The 23,060-nt window shown below is 39.9% G+C and overlaps 1 protein-coding gene across 3 annotated transcripts in view; it reads right to left on the bottom strand.

Moving 5' to 3' along the window:
* The window catches only part of SRBD1 (S1 RNA binding domain 1), a 207,714-nt gene that overhangs the window by 57,403 nt on the left and 127,251 nt on the right, over positions 1-23,060 (bottom strand). The window lies entirely within an intron of this gene.

Here is a 23,060-nt window from a genome sequence, read left to right on the forward strand (position 1 = left end):
AAGAAAACTGTATTAGCAGTGAATAAGAAATAGCAAAGAACAGCTGTTCCACAGCAGTTCCATTGTACCACCACTGGAAACAAGAAGGAACAGAGGGGGAAGTATACCACTCCAGGAGTTACCAGAACCATAACCTGATGGGTACTGCTGAGAGAAAAACTTCTGGCACCAGTGGTAAAATGGTATATTTAGTCCTGAGAAAAGTAGACGGAGGGCGACCTGATAACAGCCTTCAAATATGTTAAGGGCTATTACAAAGAGTACTGTGATAAACTGTTTTCCATATCCTCTGAAGGTTGGAATTAGAACTATAGGTTTAACCTATAACAAATTTAGGTTTGATACAGGTTGAACCTCTGAAATTCAGGACACTCTGGTCCAACAGCTTACCAGAGAGCCCCAGAGGCCTGGAGCAGGGCTCTAGCTGGGAGCCTCACGCCATGCAGCCACAACCCAAGCTGGTGGCAGGGAGATTGGTGGCAGCTGAGGAGCTGGGGTCATGGAAGCTGGCAGCCCAGGGCTGGGGACACAGAGCAGGGCTGTGAAACTGTGGCCAGGAACAGAACGCCAGCAGCCCAACAGCCGGGGCTTGTGCCGGGAAGCCAGTGGCCCAGAACCACGGCTGGGGAGCCAGCAGACCAGCGGCCAGGGAAAAGGTGGCCTGGGGCTGGGGATCCAGTGGCAGGGAAATGGACAGAGGTGGCAGCTGGGAGGGGAGCCTAGGAGCAGAGGCCAGTAATGAGATCATTGTTCCCTGGAAGTTGTAAGCCTATGCAGCCAATCAGGAGAGATTCCAATGCCACCAGCTGATTGGCAGAGCACTATCAACGAGGTTTTGGTTTCACACTTGCTCACTGCACATAAAAATTTACTCTGCACACAGATGGAAAAAAAATACACACATGGATGGAAAATGATTAAAGGAACTTTGTCTGGGATAGGTGTCCGAAGAGAGGTCATGGAACTTCCATTACTGGAAGTTTCTAAGAACAGGCTAGACAAACACCCGGGGGACAGTGGAGGTTTATTTGGTCCTGTTGTAGTCCAGGGGGCTGGTGCTGATGACTTCTCGAGATCCCTTCCAGTCCTCCCTTTCTATGATAAATTTGTATTTATTGAATTTCAGTATCTAGCTTGTTTCTTGAAACATTCAATCCAGTTTTTAATGACTGTTGATTAAAAATCAATATATCACTTACTGGGGATAACTTGTTCATGGAACTGCCAATTTCTCTGCAACACAGCAAGAACTACTGATGGTTTATTACTGATTATGGAGTGGTTTATACTTATCTTTTACAAAACATTTTTGTGTTGACTCTGTTTAGTCTTGCACTGACTTAAGGCCTGTGAAAATACCAATGGTAATGCAAATAATTAAAAAAATTTAAATTTTAAAATAAAAATGCTACATATGTGCTGAAACATCAAATTCACATTTTCCAATTGTTCCTAAAAATGCAAATTAAAATTTAGTTTACACAAATTATAGATAAGATATTTTTATTCATTTCCTCTGAACAGTTTTTAAGAAAGGACTCAAGCAACTTCCAATTTTATTGCAAAAAGACCAAAAATGAAATCATGCATCCAACTTAAAATATTAGCGTAACAGAAAAGTGTAACTTCAGTGTTATTTGTGTATTACGAGTGCATAAAGAGATTTACATTTAAGAAAAGAGAACAGATACAGGAAATGTTTATAATCATTGTCTTTGACATTCTAAATACATCTACACTGCAGCTAACAAAGTGTCAGTCATAATATTTATACCTTTAGGATTGTTTTTAGTATTGTAAAAGATATAGACAGGCTGATGGTACAGCTACGTAATAAACCAAAGAACAGAGATGTAAACTACGGAGAAACTATTGGTCTTTGCTTCAGAGCACAAACATATTTCAGATGTTATGCTTTCTTTTTTAAGACTTAACTTTATCTAATTTTATTTTTAATTAGCAGTCTCTTATTTGTTGTGCCACCACAAGAGTCGGAAATACTGCAGTCTTCTTTTGGAACTCGATCACCACCACCATCTTGCTAACTCGGGAGTGGAGGTAAATGACTCAAAATGGCCTCCTATTCACATCTCTTTGGACAGAAGGATGAAAGATGATGACACAGAGACCCAAAAGGAGAAAACAAAGGAATTTTCAAGGGTTTAGATAGAGTCACTGAATAGCAGCCAGCAGGGTAAGGGGCTGGGTGAGGCTATCTAAAATCATAAATGCTTGCAACAGGAGATTGATACAGAGGCTTAGATGAAGGAAATTAGATGGTTACAAATTCTGAAACATCTTTTTCTGTTCATTGTAAAGAGAATAGTGATGTTCTCATCAAATAGAAGTATAAAAGCATATAGTAGCACTTGTGACCAGTCTGGCATAAATATGCTGTACATTTCCACTAAATGAGGATTCAGATTTTCATTTATCAAACATTAAAGTTCAGGGCGTAAAGTTAAGATCTCTGGGGAAAAAAGAAAACGTGTTGATACAAATACAAAAAATAATATTTGGAGAGATTCACCTCTAACTCTTAAATAAAGCACATCTATTGTTCAGTGATGGATGCAGGACCTCTGGGTTTTTTTTTTTTTTGTTAATATTTCTCTTAAGTAAAGAAAAGACGTTAAAATACTATTACTTGTTTCAGTTAAAGCACATGAAGTTATTTGTATTTTGAAAACTAGTAATCAATCCAGTAGGAACCTGCATTTTTGATATCTTCCTGTTTATACTTTCTGATGTTTCAACTACTTGTTGCAATATAAAAGAGCATTTGGCAAAGATGAAGCGAGAATTGTTATTCCCATTTTTTTTTTCAGTTTTCAACTTGAAATTAAAATGTTATCATTTTGATCTTAACAAGCCATCCTAACAATCTACTTCTTTTTTTCACCATCTCAAGAATTAAAAAATAAAAGCTATAAACAGTTGTTTTTATATTGGATAGGCCCTGTGTAAGGCACATGTACTATCAAAATAAATTTTCCATTTAATTTCACCACATAAAACAGACATATTCCTTCACCCAAACAATAAATTATAACCTGCTGATTCAGAAGGAGAGAGAGGAGAGAGAATGCCAATTAAAACAATTACACAACAGAAAAGATCTCAGGATGAATACCTATCAGGTTAGGTTCAAAAACACATCAGAAGCACAAATTGAAAAAAAAAAGTATTCACTCTCTGGGCTGAGTAACACTATTAAATTCAGATGCAGGGTTCTGTTTTGGTTGGACAAGCCCCAACAGCAGAACAAAGTCAGTCTGTCTTAGTACCATAACCAAATTCTACAAGTTAACAGCTTTTCATGAAAAGCTGCCATTTCAAAATGTCAATCAAAATGGAATATAAGTGGGAACTCCTGCAGAAATAACCAGCTGCAGGTTTGAAAAACATTTTCCACTGAAAGTGGAAATACAAAAGATGTTTGAATGGGATCTCTTTTCATTCCTGTAACAGTAGACAACCATTTTCACAACATCAAGGACAAAAACAGAAGACAAAATTGCAAATAATGTTTTGAAAGAGCCATTTGCTGGGGTGATGAATGAGTCAAGTAAGAATGACAGAATTATTGGCAAATGGAAACTCATCAATATGAAAGACTAATCTTAAGCTTTGTAAGCATGACTAACTAGTGATTCCCCCACTCATGTACTCATACTCAGGCTAGCACTCAAGGTAGTATGTGCATAAATAATAATGTCACCATGGTAGCACAGGTAGTACCAATCAAGATATGGCTTAGTCAAGCTGAGGATAAACCTGCTCTTCAAATGGGACAACATGCATACTTTTAAGTTCACACCAGCAACATCTACATGTGGCAGTTACCGTGCAGCACTTTGGTAGGTGCTGCAGCTCCCACCCCCAGGGTCCAAATGTCAGGGCCAAGGAGACCAGTCTTCACACTCCATAAAGGAATACTGTATTGAATTAATTCCCGCCTGTGCTTAATGCTACTTCTTTTATGTTGTTGTACATCACTTACTCTTTTTAAAACAAAAATTATACTTTTGTTTAATTTTGCAGCCAGGTAAATAGTCTCAGCTAAACAAAACACAGAACTAGTAGCAGGTCATATAATAAAACTAGAACAGATAAGAATCTTTACATTCACATAGCTCAATAACTTTGACTCATGTTTGCAATTCCAAACTTAAGCGATGTTTGTACAATAAAGCAAAGAGAAAACATTATCTAAATGTCTGTTATAACGAAAATAGGGTTAGAAATTACATTGACCAGGAGTTCCTTTCTAAATTGTGGAATGAGGTCATTTAAGACTGTGAATTTATATCAAACTCATGAAATTCTTGCAGCCAGAAACAAACAAGCCCTCCCACCCAAAAAAATATGAAACACGACTGACTTTTGTATATGCAACATTTTGATTCTTACCTTGGTTGTAAATTCTGTTTCAATTTTATTGTTTTAAAAACCTAAAGTAATAATGTTTCAGGTCGAATGAAACGTGTCCAATCTAAAATAATTTTTCTCTCATTTTCAATTGTTGCAATTGACTGAAAAAAACTGAACATTTTACTACCAATTGACCAAAAAGAATTTTTTCTCCTTCCTGTTTTTTTATTCTGCTATCAAAACAAAAGATTTGATTATTCACAAAACTCTACCGATCACTGTAAGAATCTCCCTGCCTTGAAGGACCTGAGCATTTCCAGGCAAATCATCTAGTAATTAAAAAACTAAAGTTCAAAAAGTTTTAGCCAGAAGTTTACCCTTTCCTACTTTTATCAGAGAGCTTGAATCTGTTTCTGCAATCTTATCTCACGTGGAAGAGTACTTACTCACATGAGTAAACCATTTGGTTTCTGGGTAACTAGTGGCAGAGTAAGGTACTACACTGCATGAGCAAGTGTTGAAGAATCCACCACTGTGATTCAGCTTCCTAAAAACACAACTGCTTTCCTATCTAATTTCAAGCTGCATGCAGTATTTTTCTACGACAGGCATATTAATGATAAGAGATGGTGATCAGAACCTCTCTCTTATGTAGCTGTGCATTCTGTAGTTTTCTGCAGATACAGTTAGCTGGAAAATTTTCCTATGCTTAACCAGATTCAGCAGAATCAAAATAGAAGCTTATCCCATGTACTGCAGGTTGACTCTCTAGTACAGCACTCTTTGAAGCTGACTGAAGACAAATCAGAGAATTTGCCATACCATGGGAGCTCACTATTGTCGAGCAGTATTACCGACACTTCCACTGCTTAGTGGTCTCTTAGAAGACATTTAGGGGTATATTACTTATGAATAACAGCACAGAACACTGAGGCCATGGCCACACTACTCCGCTCCTTTCGGAAGGGCTATGATAATGTGGCACTTCAGAATATGCTAATAAGGAGATACCAAGAATATGCAATGCTCCACTAGCATAATGGCAGCTGTGTGTACTGCAAAACTGGTGGTTTCGAAACATATGCCGCCTGTGTAGCCAGGGGCCTTTCGAAACGACCCCCCGATTTCAAAAGCCCCTTCTTCCCATTAGCATATTCCGAAGCGCCACATTACCATAGCCCTTCTGAAAGGAGGGGCTAGTGTGGCCACAGCCTGAAAGCCAGCACTGATGGCTGAAAACAAACTTTAAGGAACCACAGGAAACTTGGCCACACCCATGACAAGTAAGGATCCAGTTAACTAAAATCATGCCAGATCACAGATGTTGCTGGACCTGAGTATGCCAAACTATAGAGTTTCAACCTGTATAAGAATACTCTATACCACCAAAACCAAACCATAAAGACAGACAAGTAGGACTGTTACCAGCCCTTGCTTTAACTGAAGATAAAATTCAAATGATGGAAATATATTCTAGAAACAATTTCTAAATAAAATTACAGAATGGTACATTCTGTCCAGTGAGAAACTGTTCAGATTAAGATTAAGCTGCATAAATATATGAGTGGGCAGACTACAGGTGAGACATCAAGAATTGTGCTACTGATACTAATTTAAATCAGGAGCTGCAAAAACAAAAATCAAACAGCCAAACCACTGCCTTAGTGAGCAGTTGTTCAAATTCTCAAAAACATAATGATGCTGTACTTATTTCAGGAAACTGCCACCAATATAAATGTGGGAGTAGTGAGGCTGGTGGGGGGTGGGAACTGGGTTGGGTTTTTTGAGTTGCCAACGGTTAGTCAAAATTGCTTTACAGGGGTGTTAAGAATGCAAATGGTTAACAGTCGTATAAACTATATACTTGGTTTCAGTTTGAATGTCTAAAGCTATTACACAGTGCATTCATCTGCATTCCCTGTTTATGGGAGTGAAATATGTAGTCATTTGAAGTCCACAATATGTATACTGTGTTTGTAATAACTGCAGATTTTACAAGCACATTATTCTTTCCATTAGGATTAAAACCTCACTGAATAGCAATTTGTGAAAGAATTCTAGCAGGGCCCTGAGCCCAGAACTCTGACCTCTGATGAGATGCTTGGCAGCAACAAACTCTAGGTCTAGGCAAAACATCTGGTTTGAGTTAGACTTCCTGAAAAAGTAGCCCCTGTACTGGGGAAACTGGTATTCACTCAGCTTTGTCTATATGCTTTGACTGACTTCAACACTGCCACAGGAAAAAAAATACTCTACCAGAATGCATGTCAATCACTGTAGACTTCTTGGTGGCCTCAGCAGAGCTGCACTCTCCTATCAAGAAACACCGTATGTATCTGTTCGTGTTTCTTAAGCCTTTCTCCTACTGTAGATTATAGTTCTGATGTCTATTTTGGAATGAGTCTCAACTCAACACTATGTAATCAAAAAAATACTCAGATTTAAAATTCAAATTTTGACTAAGGAAACAGTTTTTGTAGACTTTTTTAAACAACTATTCTAACTTTATCTGTCTTGCACATTTAGATCAGCAGCACCACCATAAAATAAATACACCTGGGAATATTCCAAAAGGAAACAAACGCCTTAAACTGCCAAGAAATACATCCAAAAAAAGTGCTAGCTTTTGTTTGTTATTTTCCACACAATACAATCTGACATGAAGCATGTAGATAACAATGATCCGGCTAGGTAACTGAAACAAGAATGCTGACATCGTTTGCCAACATGTGTTGCTACGCATAATCAGCACAAACTCCTTTATGAACAGTACATATGAAAAGGTACAGCTGATTCTCACTTCTTGTTCCCCTTCATTCTCATTTGAGAGAGGAAACATGCCTACATAAGGTACTCATTTGTGCAGCAAAAATAGCTCTTACATTACAACTTAACATACATGCACTTCGGCTAAAGCCACACTATCACAGAAGATCGACTTGCTCAGAAAGAAAACTGCTCCCATTGACCTTCTTCTGCATAGACAGCCATTGTAGTTGACCATTGATAAGTTGATTTTAGCTACACAACTGGCATAGCTAAAACTGTGTATCAGCGGTCAACTGCCATGTCTAGTATGGACAGCCTCATGGCATGTCTAAGGTAAAGCATTCTGTGTGATGGGCAGTAAGTGACTTCAGTATTTTCATTATTGGTAACAGAAGCTGCATAGCTAAATTCTATTTGCTACATGAGCACCTTCTCTGAGTGAGACGTAAAGATGTAACATTATATAATAAACCCTCTCTTTGAAATACCAGTAAAATATAAAACTTTGTTAACCAAACACACAAATTACCAAGATCTGGTTAAGGGTAAGAGCTATACATTCATTTAAAATATCCTAAATCGATCCCATACAAGGAACTTTTCCTCATTTTTGCACAAAAGTCACATGATTTAAGAGAGAGTTCTGTCAATGCGTTCATTATTATTGTGAATATTTCATGCATGAAGATATGCATGATGTACACAAATACACTAAGTCTCACCATTACCTGTGTATGTAATGGGGTTCTTTTCTGGATACCTACTGTATAATGTGGTAAGCATTTCTAATATTTAGTTTCTACAAAAATGTTTGGAAATGAAAACTATATAAAATAAAATACCCCATATAAATATAGACATAGAGTACACAGAAAAATTAAGTCTATATCACACTATTATATATGTCACTACAACCCTTGGTTTTTTTTTTCTCTTGACAGTGAAAACAACATTTTTGTGCCTGATGTAGTAGCAATGAAACATCAATTTCTGCCTTCTCTGCCTGCTCCCTCCAGCATGCCTAAATTGTAGACCATTGGTGTTAACCCATGCCCCCTACGCTCAGGCAAAATGTAGCCATCAATCCACAACAGAACATTTATAAAATAAGGCTTACTTGTTTGAACTGCAACATTGCCACCACTGGACTTTCGCACTGGAGACTTAAAAAAATATATAGTTAAGCCATAAACACTATGTTTTTTGGAACTACATGAACCTAGGAGAAAATAGTTCTTCTAGCTATCGACCCCCTGGAAAACTCAAAGAAAAAAATTAATGTTCACTTATCACTTTTGAATTCCCAAGAAAAAACGGGAAGGGAAAAAATGGAAAACTCATTTCTGAAATCTTTTGGCCTTCTTTACCTCTCCCTGATGGCATTTACTGGAAAATAAGGGTGACATAAATACCCTCTATACTGGGGAGAACAATTCTCTATGTATTTCTAAAGACGTGCACTGCAATAGATTTCCATCTCAAATTCATATTTCTATCATAACAGAAAACAGAATGAGATTATGTGGGATCAAGCTAATTCAGGAGGAGCAAAGGAATAGCCACTTTCAACAGGCTCAGAAAACTGAAGACATTTTTAAGAATGGTTTTCTCCATAGTGTAGGTGAAAGGCCTTGTGAACATACAGTTAGCCTGCTCCCCGTGAAGACAGGTTTTCTATACTGATTAAGATCTACTGATCATGTTGTTCAGGTTTAAAATGAGCCAGATAGTAAATATTTTTCAAATGTCTCACATCTACCCACAGCCTTAAGGTTTTGCAAAGTTCAAACATAATTTTAGAATCATCATCTGGATGATAGCAATAAAGACAACATTCATCTTAAATAACGCTGCATTATACGCAGTTGAGTAAATTTAAATTTGTTTTTGATATAAGGTCTTCCAAAGTTGAGGCCAACGTACTGAAGAAAAATATTAAACTATCTATAACCTTGTGTCAACATATGATGCTACTGGGAATGGTAAGTGAATTAATTTTCCAAGGAAAATTAATTACTTATGACTTACAGTTGTAAAAGCAAACAACGTAAGTCTGGATTAGAGCACATTTAATTTCTGTTTGGAGTAGCGATTAAATTAAATTTCATATAATTCATGGTATGTAATGGAAAGCAGAACAAAGATGAAACCTTAGACAATGACTGACATAGAAAAAAGTGTATATTTATGCTGCTGATCCAAAAATAAAGGTCACAGATATTAATCACTGCCTAATGCAATATAATTTTAGTTTCTATAACAGTGTTCTTTTAAAAGCCATTTGCAAAAAATGCTATTAACCAGATAAAATCTAAAATGCAACAAATTACAAAACAAAGAAATCCTGTAAAACATAATATGATCTCTGTTAGAAAATGCAATGAAACAGTATAAGCTTCAGTGACAACTACTGAATAACGAATATTTAATTGCAGAAGTCTTGGAAAAAACAGGATACTCATTTAAATTAATCTTACTTTTGGAGGAGAGAAGGAGAAAAACATTTGTATAATCAACATGTTATAAATACAAATTATTATAAACAAATGTGTATACAGCTCTTCTATAACTGAACTATGAAGAATATCAACTAAAGGGCAACTTTCAGTTAACATTGAGCAAAATATATATTTGCATAGCTGTACATAAGAAACATTCATCCCCATAGCCCATACTTTGCTAGTTACTCTAACTGTGCAAAAATACTTACAAATTTCAGTTCTAAGTAAATGTAGATATCCTATGTAATATCCATAACATTAACATTTCCATTTAACAAACCATTAAATGGCTCAAAGTATCAATATAACTTTGAATGCAATTTATAATGTCTTTTTTAAAAAGTGAAGTTGAATTACTGATTTCAGATACCTGGAGTACCCCAAATCAAATTCCAACTACCCAACAGTCCAAAAATTCATGTATGACACCACGAAAACAAAAAATAGCTGCAGTACTTTTCAAGAGAGGCTGCAAACTCAGTTCTCCAATTCAATTTTGTTCTTAATTACTTGACTTCAGCATCTAAAAATGTCTTTCGAGAAGTTAAATCCACCCTACTGGATCATAATTTATCTAGTCTGCTGTCTGAACTAGCTCTGGCCAAGTACATTTATAGAAAGGAAGACCGTACAGAAAAATTTACCAGAGTGGCATGGAGCGTGTATTGTACATGACAGGTTCTGTCTGTGGAGTTCAACTGCCTCAAACAAGAGTTTCAGAAATACAGAAGCTTTATGCTTCACTCCCTATAAGCTATTAAACAGTTATATATCTCAATATTATATAGTATTTTAACCAGATCTATGTCACTTCGAGCCCATTTGAAGCAAGCTGCCCTACTAGTAAAGTTCTGAAAACAGAGCTGGTAAACCATACAAATAAAAACTGCTAGATTAAGGGGGAAGAAGAAAACCCTGCAACCATCATCTGTTTCCTATTGATAGGCTACAACTAAAGTATCCCACATTAATTTGCTAAAATATTTTTTCTACACTGTCCTGGAGTTTAAATCTCTGCAGTTACCTTAAAGCACACATACTGTAATAATCATAGCAGCATTAAGGGTGAAACTATTAAAATTTATTTTAAATGTACCTAGTTCAACTTGGAATACCTGTGAAATCATTAAAAAAAGATTCTCAAATCCTATCTATGCTTTTTTGTGTGTCTGACAGCAGTGAAAATAAATGCAACTTACTGACAGCCTCAAGAGTAACATATAGGTGTGCCAGTATAATTACACTTATGTATTCCTATTGAAGTTAGGAAAAACAGAACACATTTATGCTTTGGCAAAATGATCAGTCCTCAATCTCCAAACGTGATCATTTCAAACACCTTCAGAGCCAGGTGCAAACGGCACTTCGCAAAATGCAAGATGAGTGGTGGGAGAGTAAAGCTGATGAAGTCCAATACTACGCTGACATCAAGAACTCCAAGATGTTCTTCAGTGCTATCAAAGCTATATATGGACCTTCAAAGCCAAGTACTACACCTCTCCTGTCTGCAGATGGCATGACCCTTCTGAGGGAGAAGAACAGCATCAACAATAGGTGGAGAGAGCACTTCAGCAACCTTCTCAACAGACCCTCCATTGTCGACCCTGTGGCCCTACACCAGATCCCTCAGAAACCCACAATAGACAGTCTTGACCTGCCCCTTACAATGGATGAGGTCAAAAAGGCAATCAACCAGACCAGCTCTGGAAAAGCCCCTGGGATGGACGATATCCCTGCTGAAATTTTCAAAGTGGCAGGACCAGTGTCACCTGAAGCCTTTCACAACCTCTTGATCAGCATCTGGGAAGAAGACGACATACCCAAAGACTTTAAGGATGCCACAATCATTTCGCTCTTCAAGAATAAAGGCAACAAAGCTGACTTGGAAATTATCGGGGCATCTCCCTTCTCTGTACTGCTGGGAAGATCTTGGCTTGAGTCATCCTCAACCATCTGATCACCAGCATCCCAGAAGAAAACTTACCAGAGGCACAATATGGTTCTCTCCCAGGCTGCAGCACCATTGATATGATCTTCGCTGTTCGTCAGGTCCAGGAAAAGTGCATAGAGCAGAACTTGGATCTGTACATTGTCTTTACAGACCTGACCAAGTCGTTTGACACCGTCAACAGAGAGGCCCTGTGGATTATCCTGTCAAAACTTGGGTGCCCAAGAAGATTCGTTAACTTCATATGCCTGTTCCATGATGACATGACTGGCTTTGTTCTTTCAAATGGAGAGTCCTCAGATCCATTTGAGATATCCAATGGTGTGAAGCAAGGGTGCGTGTTGGCCCCAGTGTTATTCAATGTCTTTTTCAAGTGCATCCTCAGCCACGCAGTTAGGGACCTGAACCATGTAGTCTACATAAAATACAGACTTGATGGGTCACTTTTCGACCTTCATCATCTGAATGCTAAAACCAAGAAGCTTGAGAGGCTCATCCTTGAAGCCCTTTTTGCTGATGACTGTGCAGTTATGGCACTCAAGGAATCTGATCTCCAGCTCATCGTCAACAAGTTTGCTGACGCCACTCGCCTCTTTGGTTTGACCATCAGCCTAGGAAAGACCAAGGTACTGTTTCAACCTGCTCCAGGATCTTCTGCTCTCCCCGCTTCAATCTTTCTTGAAGGAACAGAGTTAAAAACAGTTAATGAGTTCAACTATCTTTGCAGTGTGATAGCCAATGATGGCTGCCTTGACAAAGAAATCAATACCAGAATCTGCCAGGCCAGCCAGGCACTAGGACGTCTGACAGCATGAGTGTTGAATCAGCACAATATCTGACAGGCCATTAAACTGAAAATGTACAAGACTGTAGTCCTGACCAGTCTCCTGTATGGCTGTGAAACCTGGACCTTGTACAGAAAACATATAAAACTGCTGGAGTGCTTCCACACACTCAGCCTGAGGTCAATACTGCACACTTGATGGCAGGACAGAGTTACGAACCTGGAAGTCATGCACAGAACAGGAACCACAAGCATCAAAGCCATGATTCTGAAAGTCCAGCTTTGCTGGACAGGGCACATCATACAAATGGAGGAGTTGAGAATCCCTAAGCAACTCCTCTACGGTGAACTCTCCCAGGGCAAAAGGAATCAAGGTAGGCCTCACAAGAGATATAAAGACTGTGTGAAGGCCAATATTGCTCATGCTGGTTTAAAACTAGATCAGCTAGAGCAGCATGCAAAAGACTGAACAGGCTGGTGTGCTCTTGTACAACACGTGTATGACAACTTTGAAGGGCAGCGATGCATACACCTCATTGATGCTCGTGAGACGAAGAAAGCAACAGCAGCAGCTGCACCAACAGAGCCAGAACATTTTCCCTTGCCCTCACTGTGAATGCCCATGCCGTTCAAAGCTTGGACTCCTCAGCCATGTGTGAGTCCACAACCAATGAGCCTGTGCAAGCCCAAGATGTCATCGCCGGACACAACGGACTACCTACTGAAGTTCATGTGGGCTGATTTCCTTCAGCTGTTAAAGGAAAAGTACCTGAGCCTGTTGAGTGACTGCCCTATAATTAGAGTTGAAGAGGTCAATAAACATATATACTTTACAAGAGAAATTCTAAGAAATGGTTGAATTCTTCCTATCTCCTCTTATTTTTATTATCAAAATGACCTCTTTCACACAAGAAAAATCTATACTCTGAACTAAGCCAGAGTACGTGGACGAGCAGCAGGCATTCTTCAGAGGGCTTAAGGGAAGGGGAAAGAATGCTCCTCCCACAATGCAAAGCCACTTAGAAGCTGCTACAGCTTCAAAGATAAAGTATCTCCCATGAGTAATTTGTCCTACAAGGGGACTGCCTAAGTGGAAATCCATCAGACTGGACCAGACCTTCCCTTGAATGGAGTCGCATTCTGTAGTACACAGTGGATGAGGACCCTCTGGGGAAACATGAGGAATGCGTAGGAGAGCCACATTGGTTGAGTTAGATACAGGGGGTCTCCTGCTCCTGTGAGCGCATGTGCGTGCACAGAATTTGCTCCACTGTATTATACTGTCAGATACCATTAGCATCACAACTGTTCCGTTCAAGTGCAAGAAGTTTCTTGTATGACCGTGTAATGCTAATCAGATTAGCAGATAAGTTGGCACAACATCCTCTCTCTCCTGGCACATGACTGCAGTAACTAAAACCACCAGCAGCATCATTCCAATCAATGCTCTGCTTTCTTGAGGGCTTCCCTATAAGGCAGCTCCCAAAACTTCAACACTGAACCCATCACTACAGCAAACTTCACTTAAGAGATGTAAATTAGGGGCCAAAGCAGGACCTTTTAAAAAGCCAGTCTCAAGTTTTGCCAAACCATTCTAGTATGCTACTTGTGCCTTTCTGAAATACAGAACATCTCATTATCATAAATTATTTCATATCCAGCAGCTCCGGGACTGGGAGGTTGCCAGATATTCAAATATTCTGGATAATAGAGAGGTATACCTAGCAATGCATAACACCAAAGAAAAAGAAGATTAGATACTAAGAAAAACAACACAAATATATGCAGAGTAATTTATTTACCAACAGTGTATTACACTAGGATTAAGATATCTCTCCGTCCCAATTAGGGGACAGGGAGATATGTGGGGGAGAGGCAGCTCCTCCCTGCTCCACCAAGCCCTGGGGAGCTGGGAAGGAGATGGCAGCCCCCCCAACGCTCCCGGGGAAGCAGCAGCTGCTGGCCCTCCCCAGGAGCCTGGGGGAGTGGCAGCCACCTCCCCACCCCCCACCCCGGAAAGTGGCAGGGATGCGACAGTCACCTATGCTCCTCCCACTTCCCTGAGGCTTGGGGAAGTGACCTATCTGCTCTCTGGCCAGGCTGGCGGAAAAGTCAGCAGGTGGAGGGCCCAAATAGGGGACAGTTAGTCCCTTTTAAACAATAAGTGGGGACGTCTTTTTGGCATCCAAAATATGGGACCATCCTGCCAAATATGGGATAGATGGTCACTCTACATTGTACACTGTAAACTTATACTGTATTTGCTATATTTATTTGTATTTATGTTCACTACGCTTTACTTAAGGAAAATGCAACTAAAATTTACTGATGGTTAAAATTCTGCTTATTTGAAAGTTCCAGATGATAGACTGTTGGATATGAAAGCATTTACTGTAATTAGCGGCTCTAAGGTAGATAGTCCAGTGGCCACTTCCCCCAGCACCAGCTGTAAAAGAAGGCAGCAAGCGTATATAATGCTGGCCGAAATTTGCCATCAAGGTAGGGAAGCAGAGCAAGGGCTCATTGGTCTTCTCGCTGCCAGCCCCACACAGGCAGGTCTCTCTGAGAAGAATACTAAAAATACAGTAGTGAAAGGATGTGAACTCTCACAGCAAGCAGAAGAGCTCTTTCTGGGGATGGTTTAAATGCTGTTAAGCTTACAGATCTTCAATTGTATTTAGAAATGGTCTTTCAGCAACTTTTGCATCTCTAGCTGACAGAAAAACACCCAGTATAGTTTAAAAAGCAAAACAGGTTCCACTCAAAAATCTGCCTTTAATTTTTTTTCCCCTTCACACATGCTAGATGGCTGCTGTTTCACCGTATGGCTGGGGTACTGCCATTCATCAATGAAGAGCATATGACAAAAGATCGCTGATCAGGGACTTATAAGGTCATTGCCTGTTTTCCTCACAGAGCCCATGCCTTTCCCATCAGATGCGTTAGAGAACAAATCTGCAACTAACAGGTAGATTATACAAACAAAAGTCTTCTTCAGTCTCCAACAGACATGATTCCATGACTAAAATCCACCCGTTCCCACACCAGTCAAGTGCCTGGTGCTTATTAATATGACCTGGGTTTTGCCTCACTCCAATGGACAAGAGCAGTTAGATCACACCACAGTCTCCCATTTCCAAAAGACTGTGTCCCCCATAAATTTGGAGAACTATTTCCAGTTTGCCACTTACATTAATTTTAGGGTTATCATTCCTTCTAGTAGACAAAGGAAGTGTTCTTTGCCAATGTAATTTTCATGCAGGAAAACACTTGAGTATACCTGACATGGAGAGTAAAGGAATTCTTTTAAGGCAGACTGTTGATGGAATGGGTTTCACTTTTCTTTAGCGGGTAGGGGGTCAAAGAAAGCATAAATTGTGAAATGTCATTCACTGTGTCCTGCTCATATGTTCTTTTCCTCTCAGCTTCTAAAGAATTCAGTAGAGTTGCCAACTCTCCTGAATCAGCTGGGAGTTAAGGGTTCTATAACACAATCATGCCTCAAGAGATTTAAAAACCACTCACTTGCACATCACATCTCAAAAACTCTTTGGAATTTTCTTATGACCGCTAAGCTCTTCTAGTGCATCTTGCTACCCAAATATCCTATGATCCCATTAATTAATAACTGTAAGAAAATGCCTCAACACAGAGAAATTGGGTTTTTCTGATGCAACTTATCCATACACTGCACTTCACTATACACTACCACTGAAAACACAAGGATAGGAAATGTGTAGATTATATGAACAGTATACCTTTTAATACAAGAGATATGCAATAGAATGACTCATTTTAAACCATGAAACATTTTGTGCATGTAGTTTTATGTAGAATTTGCTATTCCAACATAAATGTTAATTTCTAGCAGTGTTCATGCAGAGAGAGAGAGAGAGCGAGCGAGCAATACATTACTCCTAATATTGTGCTAGTATTTCACTTGGTCTCTTTAAATACTCCCAGATTATTTTAGGTAAAACTACTGAGTGTAGCATTCTATTACAACCAAATGGATGGATGGATGTTTGTTGTGGTTTTTTTTTAATTAATGATTTAAACATAGGAACCTAAAATAAAATCTGAATATTGCAGAATACCTACACATTTGTAGTACATTTTCTAGTCATGTCTTTTCAAAATCAACCTGCTAAATACCTCCAACCTGTATGTAATGTCTACACATTTTAAACATCGCCATTCTAATACATTTGTCTCACACAAAGCGCTTTCTTGAAGTTACTTAAAACAGTGATGATACTACCTAATCAAATGCTGAAAGTTCACTTAGTAGCCAATACAATGAACCCGTCAACGGTATGTACTATTACTAGAGCCACCACCAGAGCACCAAAGACGTAGGCAGCAATACTGCAATACAGCTGTTGTGTCTGGTTTGGAGTTTTATTTAAAAGTCAATTGCTGTGTGCATACTTACAGGAAAGGCACTGAGCCATTTCCCCAGCACAGCCTACACACTTCTGTCTCTTCTGAGCCTACCTATATTTCAGGCTTAGGACCAGCAGGAGAAAGACACATGAATGAGGAAGCTCAGCACTGAGAGCTGCCTGCACAGTTACAGAATTCCTAGTGACTGAACACAAAGTCTATAGCAGCAATTCCCTACCTTTTCCAGACCCATTCTGACAATTCAGGAAGCCTTGGTGACCCAAGGCATTTAAAAAACAGGGGGGAGAGGGAACAGTGCTGTATCTAGCTAATTTTGTGCCTGAGACAAGAGTATAAAATTGCATCCCCTCATGTTTATATATTCATAGTAGTTACTTCATAGAAATAATGTAGTGTTAAAATAATAACACTACATTTTTATCAATAATTATTATTTTATTATTATAGTTTATCTGAGCTGTGGTTGGGGAAAGACCCTTATTCCCAAATCGCTCCCCCACCTTAAACCGCATATTCAGAGGCTGGAAGGGCTGGGGGGGTGGGAAGAGTCACATTCGGGCTGTGGGGGCTGGGACTCACACTCAGAGGTGGGGGGAGATAGAAACAAAAAAAAAAAAAAACCTGACAAATCAGCTACACAGAACAGAAAGAAGTGGCAAAAGGGAGGAGGAGTGTGATGGGGGGAGTGAAAATTACTTACTGCAAGAGTCTAACAAGTGGCTTGCCTGGGAAGACTACAGAATACCAAAGGCGGAGAATCTGTCTTTGTAATGCATAATCACTTCTCTACTGATAGAACTAGCTACTGGATGTGGCAGCTTTAAGGAGAGGCAAATGGCTTCTTTAAGAGTCACATGCAGCTCTGAGCTGCTGGCGACCTTTCACAAATCTAATCATGACCCGTAGTTTAGGAATCCTAGGTCTATAGGCAAGGAGAACAAATGCAAAGAAAGTTATCCACTCAGCTTCCCAGACGAAAGAGAACACCTCCTACCTTCCAGAAGGCAATTAGTTAAGAACCTGCTGTAGCTTCAAAGGAACTACTCACTGTGTGCATTAACTTTTATATGATTGAAGCCACAGGTTATTAAAGAGGTCAACATATTACAATAATTTGGACAAGACATTGGAGAATACATCTCCCACACCCCATTAAAAAGGAAGCAAATCTTAGTGAAACAGCATCCACTAAAGTTTCAAGAAAATGGTCCAAATTTCTCTGTATGTCTACCTTTATTTTAGACCAAGTTACACGATATGATCTCCAATTTAATTTGGAATGGTAAAGGTCATAAAAAATATTAAAATGGAACATCAGTAAGACCAGAGTAAAAGTAGGAGAAGCTCAAAGGGGGAAGAAACAAGAGAGGACTATTTTGATGTCTTACTAATAGGTGTTCCAATTATACTTCAGAAAACCCTCCTTTGATCAGGACTCTCCAGTATTACATGGCATCTAGAACAGGAATTAGTTCAGCTATTTTCCCTAAAGGAACCTTCACATAAGAACATCATTTACAAATGTTATTTGACATAAAATGTTGCAGTTACATCTGGAATCAAGCACGTCCCTCTTTTGGGGATTTGAGAAATACACACATTAACATTCCAAAAGGATGTAAGAGTTAATTTTCCAAATATGCTAAAGAGGAAACATGCTGTAGTGTACAACAAGAGGATTATATGATGAAAGGATATTTATGCCCTTAAAACTGTTTTGGTAGCCAGAGATAAAAATTCAGTTTAGATATAACCAGGGCTTCATCTGCTAATTGCTTTGAAGACAAGGACCTTGAACTAGCATAAACAGCTGATTAGGAGGTAATGGAGAGACTTTAACAGAGGTCTAAGCCATGAACTTGTGCTCACAGTGTCCTAAATCATGGAAAACACAGCCACATTCCGTACCAGCTGGAGCAAGGGCGTTTTTGTCACATTAAGCACCAACAGAGGTTATAAAAGAATATGCTAGAGGGGACAAAAGAATCCATCATGCCATACCATTGCATTAGCCCCTACATTCCTCTTCTGTGCGGGAAGGGCGCTGGCTAGTAGATCCACTGGCCACATCCTCACCTTCTTCCCTCCCAACTTCCCATCTCTACACTACCAGGGAAAAATACACCAAGCACAAAGACAGATCTGCTCTACGGAACACTGATGGCACAAAGTTCTCGTGTGCCCTCTTTGAAAACTGCACCTGCCCACTGGAAGTAAATCCATTCCACAGCAGTTAGGGATCTCAGAATCACAGAAAGCAGGTGCAGCAAGTTCGAATTTTACCTATATAACAAAAGATACTTAAATTCACAATTAGATGATCTTATATCCATTTCTTGTACCCACTGACAGAGGAATTTTGATGGCAGCTCTCTTCCTTGTTCAGTAAGGCCAAATATAACGCATAGTAATAACATCAGGATTTCTTTAGACTTTAGAGCCTCACATATAGGGTAACCCTATTTTCCTATGCTTAATATGTGATACCTGGTATTCAAGCCTGTCCAGTGGCAAACAGGATGGACCTGCCTCCCTGCTACTTGCTGCCACATATTTTCAAGGCAACATGAGAGGGACATGCAGACTCAAAGGTCTCCTTTCCCCAGACTTCTGTCTGGATTCATGCCAGAGAATGGCCAGCAGCAGCCTTTCAGCACTAAGTGGGAGGGAAGGAACAGGAATCGTTTCCAGCTGAAGAGAGCGTTGCGGTAGGGATGACCCGACCATGTTTTCGCAGAAGACGTATTTTCCCTTCTCCCACTCCCCTGTAGCTGGAAGCAGCTTGTCCCTTCCAGCCCGCACTGTGCAGAAAGGCAGTTAGCACCCCCAAGCTCTTGCTGGCCACCAACACAACCCATCCACTTCCTATCCAAAGCGTAGGCAGGATGGAGTTAAGCAGGGTGGACAATAAGTGACCTGCAGGCTATACATGGTTTGCCACAGTTAGCCCATGGCGAGTTGTCACATGCTTTATTTACCTGCACATACAATCATTCACAGATTCCATCAGATGTGGATTGCAGTTCCCAGCCAATAGGAGCTGCAACTGTCCATACCTGCAGGCACAAAGAGAAAGCGTGTGGTGGCTCACCAAGTGCTAACCCTGGCTCACTGCATCTGGCCCTTGGGCGGCTTATTGCCCACACTCAGGTTAAGCCCTAAGGATGCATTACACTCCAGGGCTCAGAGAATCTATCTGTAAGGGCTTCAGCAAGCTGGGCCAGAGAGGTGGCTCAGCAGGGGAGCATTCCTGTGGAACAGAGCAGCGCTGAACTCTTTGGGAACAGGACTGGGGCAGAGGCAGTGTGTGAAGAGGGTGCTACACCCTTGCCTGGGGAGTTGCTGCAAAGCCTGTAGATTTGGGGCTTAAACAGTTTGGGAACAGCTTCCTCCCCACCACTGCAGAGCTTAGCTAATGGGCAGAGAACCTTTCCCAGGCCAGCACTGTGGGGGGCTTTTGTACTTGCAGGGCTTGGCTCCTCCTGGCCAGTGCTTTAGGCCAGAGGCTTGGGCTTTGTCTCAATGAATCCCCAGCTAGAGGCAGTGGGGGAAGGAAGGAAGCTGCCAGCCAGGCTGCTGATAAGCTGAATGATCTGGCCAGGGGCTGGCTCTCCACACACTACCAGGATTGGTACACATCTTTCCAAGGGAGATATGGAGGAGTAGTGGAACTAGTGTTGCCTGTGCTTAGCTTATAGTATTAGAATTAGGGTAGATATAAGGAAGCCATGATAGTTTGGCTAACTGAGGCCTAGAAGAATCTATGCTTGCTTGCTTTCCTGTCAGCAGAAACGCAAGGGGCCTGCCCAGTAAGTAGGGCATGAGGGGGGGAAAAGCTTGGGCAAATTATTTTTTATAAGTAGGTTTAAGGTCAGGTCAGTAATGGTGCATCATTTCAGTCTGGGCCATCTAAAAACACCTCTCAAATAGCAAAATACGCCCAAACCATCTCTTTCTTACAGGAAAGAATAAAAGGTCATCCAATATAGTCAGGTAAAAGGACTAAGATAGGAATTTCCCTTTTAAACTCTGTTTCCAGAAAAACAGGATGAATAGAAAAGGTCATCATATATACGGGGGTCTCCGTAGGTACTCAAGATTCGATTATGTCACTCTAATTTAGTCAGCACAAGAGAGAAAGGGTATAAAACAATCCTTTGGGAGAACAGAAGGGTGCATAACGAACGCCCAACGCGACGCATGTGAAGCTGTGCCAGACGGATCCGCACCTATGGGGTGCCTATCACCCAAACTCTCTCTCTCTCTGTCTCTCTCTTCTTGTGATATTCTACTCTTGTTATTTCTTAGAACCCTTAGCTAACCTCTTCCTTTTCTGAACCACTGCAATAACTCCCTTTCGACAGGTGGAAGCGAGCTGGTCTCTGCTTCTAAAAAGTTCAAAAGAAGTCAGTGAGTATTGCATCCTGTTTGCTAGACATAGGATAAAACCATAAGATTAATCAGTAAAACAATAGGTATTGCTTAGTAATATTGTTAAGTAAGATCTTTGATTGTAATCTAAGTACTAACCACAATATATTTTTATTGTAGTGTCTTGGCTAAGTGCTGCATATGTACTGTTGTACTATTAAATAAAGCATAGGTATTGTTAAGATCATTGTCTGTGTTGTGACTGGGAATCCCGAAAGCTCACCTCCGGCTTTGGCCTGAGGCTTTGCTTCAGATCTCACCGTTAACTTGGGGAAGGTGCGAACCTATAATCTTCACTTTAAGTCAGATTGGAGAGCCTTCCCAAATGTATATACCTACATATCTTGCTACCTTCACCCAGGTCAATGCTAGGGATGAATGGGCACAGCAGAGAGAGGGCAGCGAGTGCAGAAGCATGCAACAGGCCAATAGGTGGGCAGCAGAGATGACAGAATAAGGGGATTTCGAAAGGTGCAGGGGGATTTCGAAAAGGACCCCCATGTAGCTGCTCCAAGCCACAAGCGTTTGAAAGCAGCGCTTTCCAAGTGCCACAGCCAGAAGCATCCTAATGCTAATGAGGTGCTGAATATTCAATTCAGTGCCTTATTAGTAATCTTTGCATGGCCATTTTGAAGTTTTTGCCAAGTGTGGCCACAGCCTTCTAAGAGGAAGTGCGACTGTTCATTTGCTATTTAGATACCAAGTTCATCGTTGGGCTTTTAGATGTTTACCATTTATACAAAATAATCATGAGGGCTTTTTTTTTAAGTTTGCAATTATAGCATTGAGAGCCACAAAGAAGTCCTTAAAGAGCCCCATACGGAGCCGGAGCTGCAGTTTGCAGACACCTGGCCTAGGAAATATATTCTTTTATTTGTACTTTATGTAAGATTATAATGAAGATTAATATTAACCAACCAATTTACAACAAGGACCTTTACTATATTTGTATTAAGTTAAAAATCAGTCAAAAAGAGTATAAGTTATTCCAAAATTTACAGTATAGTTTACCTCTAAAAGTAGTTTTTAACTTGTTCTCCAATTACTAAGATTGAAATCTGTTCACTAGCCTGTGCCCATCAGAATGCAGCTACTCAGTAATGACACCATGAACAACCTTCACTAGATGAAATGTTGACCAAAAACCTTTTGCAAGAAATACATGTTACTTGTTTATTATAAAAGAAAACATTCAACATTATCTTTTTTACTGAAGATTTGGCTTGCCACAGCACTTTAAGCCATACAAAAGACCATTATCCTGTGACTACAATTGCACTGCAATGACGTCCATGAACTTAACTGGAAATACAGCTACATGATCACTGAACTATAAAGTTAAATACTGTTTTTTGTGTCTTCTAGCCTTTCAGCTTTCACTTCTGCACCATCTCCTAGATTCATGAAAGCACCCCTGTTTCAGAGAGCACTTAAGCTCACATTTAACTTTCCTTACACTTGTCACATTTTTCTATTCAAGTCTCTGGGATTTAAACAAGTGCTTAGTTTCTTCAGCTGGGAGCAATACTTATTTATTTGTATTATATATATAGCATTTAAAGTGTGTGTGTGTGTGTGTGTGTGTGTGTGTGTGTGTGTAAGACACAGAGCCAGATGCCATAAAACAACAGCTACTGAGCTACTACTCAACATTTAGATCTAAAAACTATTGTGCCCCCAGCACCCCAAAATAACCTCAAAACACACACAAGCATTGTCAAACATTTTCCAGTTCAGCTTTAGTAAATGAAAGAAAATCTGTAATCAATGTTTTTATTACAACCAGTAAGGGAAGAAATAATGTACGTAATGGCACCAACAAATGGCTTCTATTAAATGGAGGATC

Source organism: Carettochelys insculpta, chromosome 3, assembly GCF_033958435.1.
Source record: "Carettochelys insculpta isolate YL-2023 chromosome 3, ASM3395843v1, whole genome shotgun sequence".
NCBI classification, from domain to species: domain Eukaryota; kingdom Metazoa; phylum Chordata; order Testudines; family Carettochelyidae; genus Carettochelys; species Carettochelys insculpta.